The sequence below is a fragment of the Canis lupus genome, chromosome 22 (genome assembly GCF_003254725.2).
Source record: "Canis lupus dingo isolate Sandy chromosome 22, ASM325472v2, whole genome shotgun sequence".
NCBI classification, from domain to species: Eukaryota; Metazoa; Chordata; class Mammalia; order Carnivora; family Canidae; genus Canis; species Canis lupus.
Window position 1 is genome coordinate 19585469 of NC_064264.1, and position 14350 is coordinate 19599818.

Below are 14350 nucleotides of genomic sequence, written 5' to 3' on the forward strand. Positions count from 1 at the left end.
ATGTAATGGGATTTAGCATAAGTAATAATTTTGAATGTAAGCAAATATTATGCATGACAGAATAGGAATCAACAGAAGTGAAGCAAAGAGATAGAGACTTAAGAACAGTATATTTTTAATAACTTCAAAATATTATATTCATTAAAATGAGATGGTATGGTTTTAAGTTTTATTGATCCCAAAGTTAATCATTGAATAAACAAGGTTAGCAATATTCTATCTTAAAATCATTTGCACAAATTTACCTCTTCCTAAATGTATGTTCAAGTTTAACATGACAAGATTTGAACCCAGTGTAAATTGCATTTTCCTCAATTTTTATATATGAATATGTGGTAAAAACAAAACAAAACAAAACAGGAAGGCAGGCTAATTCAAAACTAACAAGGTTAATTAGAGAAAAAGTAAGTGTCTGATGCCACTTTGCATAGTGCCTTATCCATTACAGCAAAGATCAAAAAACACAAGACCCATCATTTTCTTAGTGTTCCAACAGGTAAAACTTGGCTCATTCATAGCAAGAGCTTTCTGCTGCTTGCATCCACAAGCTTTGGCAACAGGAGACATGCCACATTTCAGAACAAAATAATAATAACTGTGGCACACTACCTCAGCCTGTCAGTGCAACAGCTACTTGAAGATTAAACAGCTTTTCAAACTATAAAGGAATACTTCAGGCACTGAATATTTTAGTCCTCTGCAGAAAACCCACCTACCTCTTAAGAAACAGAAAGATTTAACAATTTTCTGTCTACAAATTAAATATACCATGGTTTCTGGAATCCAGCCACACATGCTCTTGCTGTGAGATGGATACCAAAAAAAAAAACAAAAACATAAACAAAACAAAAACCAAGCAAAAACCCCCAAATAACCAACATTAAGAAGTCTCATATTGAAATTCACTATCTAGATAATATTGTTTGGCATGCTCTGTCAGCATGAACATGTACAGATGATACACAGAACAAATTATTCCCAAAATGGTATCATGATCTGAAAATACAGCCTGATTTCAAAAGGGCAGGACAATTTCATGGACAGTTGATCCATAACTGACCACCCAAAAAGAAACTAGATAAGCCTATGTGCATAGTCAGCCTTTTGAGGCTAATGTCGTAGAAAATATTAGTTCCCAAGATAGAATCAGAGATTACAGAATCAGAGACTTAGTGGCTGTAAACAAGTGTTCCCTCTGAGAATGATATTTGAAATTAAATAAGCTTGAAATTGTGAAGTCTGTGAATGTGTGACTATTGTCTGTAAAGCACTCTGGATGCTGTCTTATAGCGTAAGAACATTACAGGCACATAAGGAAACAAATATTTGCCATGATCACAGAAATCCCATCTTCAGGAATACATAGTTGTGTTGATGAACATTTCCATGGTATAAAATAGTGATGCATTAAACAAAAATGTATAGTACCAAATGACTGTTTCTTCTCTATTTTAGTGACTCTTTCCTTTTCTTCCCTCTTCTCTCCCCTCTTCTCTTCTTCACTCTCCTGTCCTCTCTCTTGCTCTGTGTTACTAGCTGGAAAAATTAAAAGTTAGTGTGGCAAGGTCCAACATAACACCTTACCTCCCTAACCGTGCTCTTCTTCAGTGTGAATTTGTGACATCTTATCAATATATGGAGTTTATTTTTGCATCCTCTTGAATTCAAGCTGGCTGTGTGTCTGCTTTGACAAATGGTATATGGTGAAAGTGATACTATGCCAGACCTGGAGATGTCTTTTTGTGGGCTAGTAGCTTCAGCTTTCTGCCTCTCAGAACATTTCACTTTTGCATACTCCTCCTTAGAAGCCAGCAGCTGTGCTGTTAGAAGCACAAGTCACATCAAGCAGCCAGATGCAGGTGCTCCAGTCAATAGCCCTGGATGAGCCCCATCCAGCAGCTGGCATCAACTGCCAATCTTGTGAATCAGCTATCTTGGCCATTCCAATCACTGGAGCCTCAGCCGACATCTGCTTATAACTACATGAGAGATTCTAAGGAAGAACTGTTCTGTTGAATCCAGTCAACCCAAATAATTATGAGATAATAATAATTATTTTAATCCATTAAATCTTGGACTTGATTTATAGCAATAGATAGTGGAATAGTGAGAAAAGAGTCACAGTACAATTAGAGGATGTCTAGAGATTACAAAAACTAAAAAAATAAGTGGGGAGATATTATTAAATGTTTTGATAATGTAAGCAATTACAAGCAAAAATGATGGGAGTATCCAAGAGTCAAGAAGGGGTTAGAAAAAAAAAATGTTGTGAAAGATAAAACAAAGAATGTGGGGTTGAAGCAGGGTCACACTGACTCAATTTACTTGCCAAGAAAGGGAAGACAAACCAGTAAAATGACAATGAAAATTCAGTACACTTCATCATGAAAGAGAAAATGCAGGGCAGGAGGTGAGTATGTTCTAGAAAGGCATGAGAGTTTGTACTATTATAAACTCTTGGGAATGGAAAGCTTCCACTCAGGATAGGAAATAATCAATTTATACAACTGGATAGGTTTGTTAAAACAAGTGTTATTATTCATTGGCCAGGAAAGAGCTTCCTGTGTTGGCTCATTAAAAGTCTGATGTTCCACAAACACTTAAAGTTTTTAGTCCTTTTTCAATTTTCACTGGTGGTTTGCTCAAAGTTCATGGTATTTTTGTCGTTGTTGTTAATCGCTTGAGGTGATTAGTAATATTTGTGGAGAAACACTATTCAGTAGTGATACTTAAAAGCAAGGGGAAAACTTTCCCTTTATAAAGAATAACATCATCAAGTGTTATAGTCTTTATGTTCGCCGTGATGTTTTTTTCTGCATGAAAATACTAACCGATGAAATCTATCAAAATACTAATATGTTTTAAATTATTTCAAGAAGCAGCAAAATCTTTGACAAATTTTTAATTGAAATTGAACTTCTGAAATTTGAAAAAATAAGGTATGAACTTCAACATTTAGGAAACTATTAAAACAATTTTATTTCAAATCACACAACACAATCCATTGAATCAAGAGTGCTACCTAAATTGTAAATATAATACAAGAATAGAAAACAGCTAAAATAGAAAGAATATCCCCATCTCCTTCAAAGCACAAGTTTCCAATGTCATACTTTCTGTAACACCAACAAAACTTAGGCATTGGTTAGTATGTTCACCATTAACCAATGTTTATACAATTTTACACAAACTCAGGTTGAATTTACCAGAAAAGATTCTTCCAACAAACAAACTAGAAGATTATTACAAAAATAATCCATGGGAATTCAGATGTTTTGAAATTATTATTAATAATCCTTGATGTTATATGTTCTATTTAACCACAAAAGTATTCCACAAATTCCATTAACTTGTTCCTCTTAATCCTTACTTTTTTCTCTGGTTACTCTATCTCCAATAAAACAGACAGTAAGTAACTGACTAGCCATGGACTGTCTCAGAACCTGAGGCTATTTAAAAATTTTCCAGGTTCTGTTTTTTTTTTTTTTAAGTTTAATTTCATGATTAAGCACAAAAATATTTTAATTTAAAAGTAAAATTTACTACTTTTTGAAGATGAAAATAAGCTAGGTTTCTGTTAAGTAAATAAAAAGGGGGGTTGTAAAAAGCTGTTTGAAAGTAATCATCTTTTGAACAACTTAAAATGACAGAAACTTTATATGACTTTTTTGAATATTACTTTTCACACACAAGGGAAAAAATAATATATAACCAGATTCCTAATGCATGTAGATTTACAATCTTTACAGCAATGACTTTATAGTTCATTTTCAGAAAGTAATAAGCAAATAAAAATTAAACAAATATGAAAATGTATAGACACTACAGGATTATCTACTTTCCAGAATTTAAATCATATGATCATTAATTTAATGGTAAGTTTCCAAAGTATTTACCATTATTTATAATGCTGTAAGGGTTTCAGATTTATGAAATTACTAACAAAATAATAAATAGTTTTATATGTTAGTTATACATACATATCAAATTTGTTCTATATGGAGGTACTGTGTGATATCAATAGAAAAAAATAACTAAAATGGCCATATACATGACATTAATAAATTCTTTAGTATATATAATTAGAGCCTAGGATATTTTATTTATCGTTTGTCTTCTAGTTTTTTAATAGAGGCATAATTTCCATGCTGTACAGATCTTAAGTGTTCCAGTAGATACATTTTTTTAAAGATTTTTTATTTATTTATTCATAGAGACACAGAGAGAATGAGAGGCAGAGACACAGGCAGAAGGAGAAGCAGGCTCCATACAGAGAGCCCGACGTGGGACTCGATCCAGGGTCTCCAGGATCACACCCTGGGCTGCAGGCGGCACTAAACCGCTGCGCCACTGGGGCTGCCCCAGTAGATACATTTTGATAGATATAAACGTATGTACTCCTTACATCTATCAAGACATAGACATTACAGTCACCCACGTAAGTTCCCCAAAGTCCATCCTAAGTCAAACCTCATGGCAGTCCCCAATCAGCATAGATTATATAGCAGCAGAGATTAGTTTAGAATCAAAATTACATATATTTTGCTATTCCAGAGTCATATAAATAAAAACGTATGATTTCTGTTATGTCTGGATCTGTCTCTCAGCAAATTTTTGAGATATACCTATGCTTTTTGTGTATCAGATGTTTGTTTCATTTAGTGCCAAGTGATATTCCATTATAAAATACATTCCATGAAGTGTTTATTCATTCAGCTAGTGGATGCTACTTCAATTCCAGTATTATGAATAAAGCCACTAAAAACATTTGTATACAAATATTTGTGTGGACATATATTTTCATTACTCCTGTGTAAAAACTCAGAAGTGAATTGCTAGATTATATGGTAAATGTATATATGCTTCTACACAAGATTGTCAAACTGTTTTACAAAGTGGTTTGGTCACATGCTCTGAATAGTTAACAACATTTAAAGTTTCAGTATTTTTAACTTTAGAATTTCTAGTGTGTTTGCATTGTGGTAACTCATTGTAATTCAAATTGTTTGTCTACAATTTAATTAGTGGAGTCCTTTTCCATGCACATAAAGGCCATTTCTATATCTTCCTTCATAAAGATCTATCCTTTCTCCATATTTTGCTGTTATTTGTAATTTTGTTATTGATTTTAGGAACTCTTTGTATACTGTGAATATATATGTATGATCGAGCTTTAAAGGCTTACAAATTGGTGATTACAATACAGATGTGATATTCAAAATATTTGCCAACTTATAACAGAGACCCTTATAAATCTGACTAGATGCCACCATAACACTAGAAAAATGTCTTTGGAGGCTTTTGCTGAATCACATTTTACCCTTAAAACCAGGATCTTAGATCCTAGGAAACCAGGCAGGTAGACAACATGGTGAGATCACATATAAAACTTTTAAGGAGAGGCTAAATGAGTACTGGAGTAGGATTACTGGAATATTTTAACACCAGCATTACTATACTAGAAAATACTTACAAAAAATATCTACAAGAATAGTATCACATTTTATCAGTTCTATGACATACATTATTTTATTTCACGTTTTAACATAGTACTTAACAATAACATGTGTCTGACACCAAGGTTTCTTAAAATTGTAGTTATGCAATAGTCCTCGTGATTTAGTTATCATTGTGCATGTACAAGGTGGGCCAGACTTAGTGACATATTCATCACTACAAGTGAGTTATTTTTGGGTTAAATTACTAATTACAATCTTAAAAAAACATTACAAGACCAACTTTCATTCACTGGCTTTAATCCTGCTAAGAAAGGCTCTAATCCTTTCTTCACATGCCCCACAAAACCCAGCTGGCTCCTGAACATGGTAGCAGCTGAAGAACCAAGATTCTTCTTAAGAGTATTAAGAATATTAATAATTTAAGATTATTCTTAAGATTTGATTCATGAATTTAAAAATATATTTTTGGATGCTTGATATCCACCAGTAACCAGTGATGGTAAGCTGTTTACACTGTAGGGTGCTGAACAAAGCAGATGGGGAATGATTAAGATCATATTTGAATGGATATCACTTTAGGGGAAAAAATGCAGAAAAAGAGACAGTGAAATCTTCACTTCTGCAGCTGTTAGTATTAGAAAAATAAACATTAGTAGAGCCAAAATTAATAGATTAAAAATCAGATGGACTGGTTTAACTCATTGCTTTTAAAAAATTTTAACCTTATGAGGAATATGACATTAAATTACCTTTTGGTTTCTATTTCCTTATCTGTAAAGAAGATTTAGCAATAAAGATTTCCAGAGCATTTGTGACAATAAAAACATAAAGTATGTGAAACCATCTTGTGATCTTTAAAGTACTATAAAAATGAAGGTTTATTGTTTCAGTTTTTCAAAACAGGAACCAGATAGGTTATTCCTGCATGGCATTCCAGTGTGATAGTAAATGAGTAAATTTATGCAGGCATAAGTGAGACACAAATCCATTTACAGATTCTACAAAAGGAAATGTAAGGTTCTAATAGATGGGACCCAAATCCAGGTTTTTGACATATAACCTTTAATGATGAAACAATATAAAATAATTCTATTGTCATGCATTTTAAGTAATTATAACCATTGACATTAACAGCCATAAATTTAGGAAGAATTTAATTTTATTATAATATATAAGGAAAAATATTCCCCAAGTTTTAATTGAATTACTGCATTAAGAGAAATTTTTAATGATAATTCTTCCTCTATTTTCTGATTTTCAAAACTTACTAAAGAAAGAAAATTAATATCTTAATGACATCTCTAATTGCAGACATATTCTTTATTTCTCATATCAAACTATTTGGAAAGATCATTAATAGGAAAACTTTTACACAATGTTGAATATAATTAGCTATCTAAATAAGGAGTTTAACTAGAGAATTTATTAGAAAATAAACTATATGTTTCATAGTTAATTGATAATCTTTTATGAAACCAGAGAAGTAAGCTATTTTCTGTAATTCACTACCACAAAATTGCAAAGCTATTACTAGTGGGGGCTTGAAAGGAAGATCAATTATTTGATGAGGTTATGTTTTACATTCAAGTTTATTTTTCATAAAATATAAATTGTAATATAATTACCACCATGTTTGTATATATATGTATACATATATATTTTTCTCTATATATTTTTCTATATTATATATTTTTTTTCTATATATATTTTTTTTTCTAAGTGGTATGGAGATTTAGCCTTTATTGACTTATTGTCTTAGAAGCAACTATAAAATATTGTGCCAAATTTTCAACTGTTATAATAACATTCTCTCAATTTCTATTCTGCATCCAATTTCAATACAACTGTTATTATCTTTATAAAGGATGTGTTTTGTGATTGTCATCCTTTCTGAAAGACAACTTATGATAGCAATGGCTGACTTTACACTAGTACATCACTCACTCCAGTGGCTGGGCATCAGGAAAACAAATCATTCCTAGAGCTTCATATATATATATATGTGTGTGTGTTTATACATATATACATATCATTTATGATAGAATGTAGATGATAAATATGATAGAATCTATCATATGTAATACAACTGATAGAACATATATGATATATATGACATACATAGTAGAACACATATATATATGTACATATCATATACACACACACACACACACATATATATATAGTACAACTTTGTGAAGTAAAACTATCTTAAATAGGTGTTGGAGATTCAAGGAGTGTTCATGTGATGAACACTGGAGTGTTGTATGAAAGTGTTGAATCACTATATTGTACACTTGAAACTAATTTTATATTGTATGTTAACAAACTGGAATTTAAATTAAAATAAAGAAAAAAATAGCTAAGGGTGCCTGGATGACTCAGTGATTGAGCATCTGCCTTTGGCTAGGGTTGTGATTCTGGTGTCCTGAAATGGAGTCCTGCAGCAGGCTCCCTGAGGGAAGCCTGCATCTCCCGTTGCCTATGTCTCTGCCTCTCTCTGTGTGTCTCTCATGAATTAATAGATACAATTAAAAAAAAATAAACTGATAAGTCTTCACCCAAGGAGAGTGAGAAAGAAGGCATCATGACCTTGGAGTAGGGTTTGGATATAAGGCAGGTAGAATAGTCCATTACTAAAATGCTATCAATCAAATAACCCTGGATAGTTGGGGACAAAATGCATTCTGAGAAGTTAAAATTGGAGAAAGATGCTGATTTCCATAATAACACATATCATATGACTGAAATCTATATGGAATTTAAGAAACAAAACAGATGAACACAGGGAAAGGGAAGGAAAAATAAAATAAGATAAAAACAGAGAGGGAGGCAAGACATAAAAGACTCTTAAATATAGAGAACAGGGTTGCTAGAGGGGAGGTAGTTGAGGGATGGGCTAAATGAGTGATGAGCATTACAGAGGGCACTTACTGTGATGAGCACTGGGTGTTTATATGTAAGTGATGAATCACTAAATTCTACTCCTGAAACCCATACCACTACTATATGTTAACTAATTGAATTTAAATAATAAAAAAAATTTACAGGTCTGATTTTTAAGACAGCAATTTTGTTTAAATAATATGTTGTTGGCAGAACATTTTTCGTTCTATTATACAAATGTATTTTAGATTCCAATTATAGATAAGTCCAAATGTAAGTTATAAAAAATACAGATCCCCACTACTCACACATTAGTATCAAATATTTATTAAATAGAAGTAAATAATATAAATACAAGTAATTATTAAATACTTACTATTCTTATGAAAACATTCTTTAGATCGGCAATGTCAAATAAGTGCTCTATTTTAAACCATGTGTGACAATATCACATATTCTTTATTCATTTTTTAACATATTGATCACCTACCATGAATCACTCTAGTAGGTGAAGAGGATTGTAATGATAGAAAATATAGATATGGTCTGGATTTCAAATTATCACCCAACTATTTAATGATAATATACTTTACTTCCATTATAGTGTTTGGCTTTGAATAAAGCTAGCTAATATATTAAGCTACTTATTTTATCTTTTTTTTTTTGAAGATTTTATTTATTTATTCATGAGAGAAACAATAGTGAGAGAGGCAGAAACAGAGACAGAGGGAGAAGCAGGCTCCATGCAGGGAGCCCAACATGGGACTCGATCCCGGGTCTCCAGGATCATGCCCTGGACCGAAGGCAGCACTAAACCGCTGAGCCACTGGGGCTTCCCTACTTATTTTATCTTAACACTATTTAGTTTTTTATAGGAAATGTTAGAAGAGGTTCCCTTCCCCTCATATCTTCATGTTGTATTTTAATTTCAAAGTGATAAGTTATCAGAAATATACACAAGTATTCATTGTGTATTTTATCTAAAAAAGCTTTTATCTGATGTCATCTATTTTTTCTTAGATTCCATTATAATAAAGAACTTTTATATATTATTTATTTATATAATTTGAGACCACCATACTTCCAATCACTGTGTATTGGTTGCAAGAATTTTATTCCTAGTTAAAAGGAAGAGATTTTGATCCAGATATGAACATTTTCTCAGATAAAACATATATTTAAATTACTGATATAGCTAAACAATAATTTTGTTTCACTCTAGTTACCTGGAAATTTATATAATTTTTTTCTGATATTCTTATAGATTACTCCATTTCAATTTTAAAATTTTAGTAAAGAGATGCCTGGGTGGTTCTGTGGTTTGGTGCCTGCCTTTAGCCCGGGACATGATCCTGCAGTCTCAGGATGGAGTCCCAATCAGGCTCCCTGCATGGAGCCTGCTTCTCCCTCTGCCTATGCCTCTGCCTCTTTCTCTTTCTGTGTCTCTCATGAATAAATAAGAAAACCTTTAAAAACAAATTTAGTAAAACAATTGACTAAGTACTTGAGACTTAGATTTCTATTAATTGTTTTATTTCTTCATAGTTGGACAGTGAAAATAATATCAGATAATTTTATTTCTTCAGTTTGTTCAGTTTCTTGATCAGGATTCTTATATAATAGATGTTTAAGTAAAGTCTTAAAATAGCTGATTTATGTCCACAGTGTCAAGTGTCAAAGAAAAATGTCTATGAAGTTTACACAAAATTGACTACAGAGATCTGTAGATATGTATTCAATTATATTTTATGTCTTCTCTCATTATAAATCTTGGTCTATTACTTAAATTGGAGAATATTCAAAGGATTTGGTATTATCTAATTTAGCCATAACTTCCTAAATACATACTTATAAGCATGTAACATTATTAAACCTAGGCATAAATAATTTATTGATGAAGTGATATATTATTTTGGTAGTCTGTTCCTTTATTTCCCCTCCTGTTACCAGTTAAACTTAGCATTAGAAAATACTAGAAGGATTATACCATTTATTTTATTTTTTTTTAAAGATTTTATTTATTCATTCATGAGAGATACAGAGAGAGAGAGAGAGAGAGAGAGGCAGAGACATAGGCAGAGGGAGAAACAGACTCCATGCAGGGAGCCTGACGTGGGACTCAATCCCGAGACTCCAGGATCATGCCCTGGGCTGAAGGTGGCGCTAAACCTCTGAGTCACCAGGGCTGCCCTATACCAAACATTTAAAGAAAAGTTAATACCTATACTTCTCGGGATCCCTGGGTGGCGCAGTGGTTTGGCGCCTGCCTTTGGCCCAGGGCACGATCCTGGAGCCTCGGGATCGAATCCCACATCGGGCTCCTGGTGCATGGAGCCTGCTTCTCCCTCTACCTGTGTCTCTGCCTCTCTCTCTCTCTCTCTCTCTCTCTCTCTCTCTGACCATCATAAATAAATAAAAAATAATTTAAAAAAATACCTATACTTCTCAAACTCTTCCAAAAAATAGAAGAGGAAGGAAAGCTCCCAAATTCATTCTACAAGGCCAGTTACCAAACTCAGGTAGAGACACGACAAAAAAAGAACACTAGAGGCCAATAGCTCTGATGAACATAGATGCTAAAATCCTCAACAAAGTATTAGCAAGCCAAATCCAATAATAAATTAAAAATATTATTCACTACGATCAAATGTGATTTATTCCTAGGATGCATGGATAATTCAATATTCACAAATCAATCAGTATGATAAAGCACACATCAACAAAAGAAAAGATAAAAACCACATAATCATTCAATAGATGCAGATAAAGCATTTGACAAAATACATCTATTCATGATAAAAGTCCTCAACAAATTATATTTAGAAAGAACATACCTCCATATAATAAAGGCCATATATAAAAAAAACCTATATCTAACAACATACTCAATGGTGAAAAATTTGAGAGCTTTTCTTCTAAGATCAGTAACAAGACAAGGATGTCCACTCTCACCACTTCTATTCAACATAGAACTAGAACACCTAGCCACAGCACTCAGGCAAGAAAACGTAATAAAAGACATTCAAACTGGTGAGGAAGAAGTAAAACTCACTTTTTACAGAGAAGAGCTGAAAGACTGTACCAAAAAACTACTAAAACTAGTTAGTGAATTCAGTAAGGTGGCAGCACACAAAATCAATGTACAGAATGTACATTCTGTACAATGTACAGAATCAATGTACAGAAATCCACTGCATTTCTACACACTAATAATAGTAGTAGAAGGAGAAAATAAGAAAACAATCCCATTTTACAATTGCACCAAAAATAATAAGGTAACTAGGAATAAACTTAACAAAAGAGGTGAAAGACCTGTACTCTGAAAGCTTTAAAGCACTGATAAAAGAAATTGAAGACAACACAAACAAATGGAAAGATGTTCCATTTCATGGATTAAAAGAAGAAATATTATTAAAATGTCCATATTATACAAAACAATCTAATTGAAGACAACACAAACAAATGGAAAGATGTTCCATTTCATGGATTAAAAGAACAAATATTATTAAAATGTCCATATTATACAAAACAATCTACATAATTAATGTAATCCCTATTGAAATACTAAGAACAGTTTTCACAGAACTAGAATAAATAATACTAACATTTCTATGGAACCAAAAAAGCTCCTGAATAGCCAAGGCATTCTTGACAAAGAGTAATACTGAAGGTATCACAATCATAGATTTTAAGATATACTACAAAACTGTAGCAATCAAAACAGTATGGTAGTGGCACAGAAATAGACACATAGATCAACAGCACAGAATAGAGAGTCCAGAAATGAATCCATCATTATATGGTCAATCTTCAATGAAGGAGGCAAGAATATGCAATTGGAAAAAGTCTCTTAAACAAGTTGTGTTGGGAAAACTGGACAGATATATGCAAAAGAATGAAATTAGACCACTTTCTTAGAGCATACACAAAGATTAACTCAAAACAAATTAAAGATCTAAATATCATAGCAGAAATCATAGGAAATCCTAGAAAAGAGCACAGGCAGTAATTTCTCCAACATCAGCTGAAGCAACGTTTTTCCTGATATGTCTCCTGAGGCAAAGTAAACAAAAGTAAAAATAAACTATTGAACTACATCAAAATAAAAAGCTTCTGCATAGTGAAGGAAACAATCGACAAAACTAAAATACATTCTACTGAATAAGAGAGGATATATGCAAATGACATATTCACTAAAGGGTTGCTACCAAAATATATAAAGAACTTATAGAACTCAACACCAAAAAAACACCAATAATCAAATTTAAAAATGAGCAGAATACATGAACAGACATTTCTCCAAAGACATACAGGTGGCCAAAGACACATGAAAATAAGCTCAACATCACTCATCATCATCAAATGTCCAGTGTGGATATATTATATACTATTCATGTAGTGTATTTTATGTACACACTTATTTTTAAAATAAAATAACACAGAACAGCTATTATCTTGCAAGTGACAACATTGGCTTTAAAGACCAGAGTCCTGTTGCAGTTGGTGGGTAGTAACTGAGCCAAGATACTGTGGAATCTGCTGGCTCTTTGCCAGATTGCCCAGAGGACCATAAGTACTGCTTCATGCAGGCAGTTTGAAACTAAAGTTCCAGAGAAACAAAGCTATTTCAGGAGGATAATGGAATTCCAGTGCCTCTAAAGGGTGGAGTAGCTGATGCCCTCCTATATAGAGCCACTATGATGCTTACAATTGGTGGAACAGCATATGCCATGTATCAGCTAGCTGTGGCTTCTTTTCCCAAGAAGTAGAATTGACTTCAGTTCATCTCAGCAGGCAGTTTGTTCAGTTTCACTCAGCTCTCTATGGATGAGTAATTGATAAATTCAATATTTATTTACTTATACTAACTGCCACCAATAAAGCAGTCTTTACCATGAAAAAAAAAAAAAAAAAAAAAAAGACCAGAGTCCTGCCAGGGACTAGAGCTTTGTGCCTTTAAGCTAGTTTCCTAAAATTTCTGAAATATCTTGAAATTGTGTATGATAAAGTCCCAATTTCTTCAGAGCTAGAGTAAGGATTAAATAAGCTAATAAATGCAAAGAAGAAAAGGTAGATACTCAATATTGAACACCACTCTTCTTTATTCCAATTCTTGATTAGTATCATCACTTTTATTGAAAAAAAATATTGTGTAATTGTGCAGGAAAGAGTCCAACTTAAAAGAAACTGTGAAAACATGTGACACCTTATACAGTCAAAAAAATAACAAGATAATTGTGAAATAGATTCTTGCTTTACTTTTTACCTGAATTTACTGAAGGGATCTTATATCTGAGCACAAGCCATTATTAATATCAACTATTGTTTAAAAAAAAAAAAAATACCATATGATCCAATAATTCCACTACTAAGTATTTACGCGAAGTAAGCAAATGCTAATTAAAAAAGTTATATGTACCCCTATGTTTATTGAAGCATTATTTATAATAGCTAAGATATGCAAGCAACCTAAGTGTTCATAGATGAATGGATAAAGATGTGATGCATACATACATATTTATATATGCATATGTGCACATAAAAAGGAATAGTAGGCAGCCATAAAAAGGATGAGATATTGTCATTTGCAACAACACAGATGAACCTAGAGGGTATTAAGCTAAATGAAATAAGTCACAATAAGGAAGACAAATATTATATGATTTCACTCATATGTGGAATCTGAAAAATGAAACAAATGTACAAACAAAAAGCAGAATCAGACCTATAAGTATAGAAAACAAATTGCTGGTTGCCAGAGGGAACAAAGTCAGAGAATGGGCAAAATGGGTGAAGTGGAGGGAAGGGTACAGGCTTCCATTTATGGAATAAATATGTTATAAAAGTATAAAAGGCATAGCACAGGGAATCTAGTCAGTAGTATTGTTAATAGCATTGTATGATGACAGATGGCAGTTACACTTAGGGTGAGCATAGCACTATGCTATGTATGCATAATGTATAGAGATGCTGAATCACTATGTTATGTATCTGAAACTAGTGTAACA

The 14350-nt window shown here is 32.5% G+C and overlaps 1 pseudogene; it reads left to right on the plus strand.

Annotated features, from left to right (window-relative positions):
- The first annotated feature begins 2219 nt into the window (after window positions 1–2219).
- On the plus strand, window positions 2220–13139 carry LOC118351889 (cytochrome c oxidase subunit 7A2, mitochondrial-like; annotated as a pseudogene).
- The last annotated feature ends 1211 nt before the right edge of the window (window positions 13140–14350 follow it).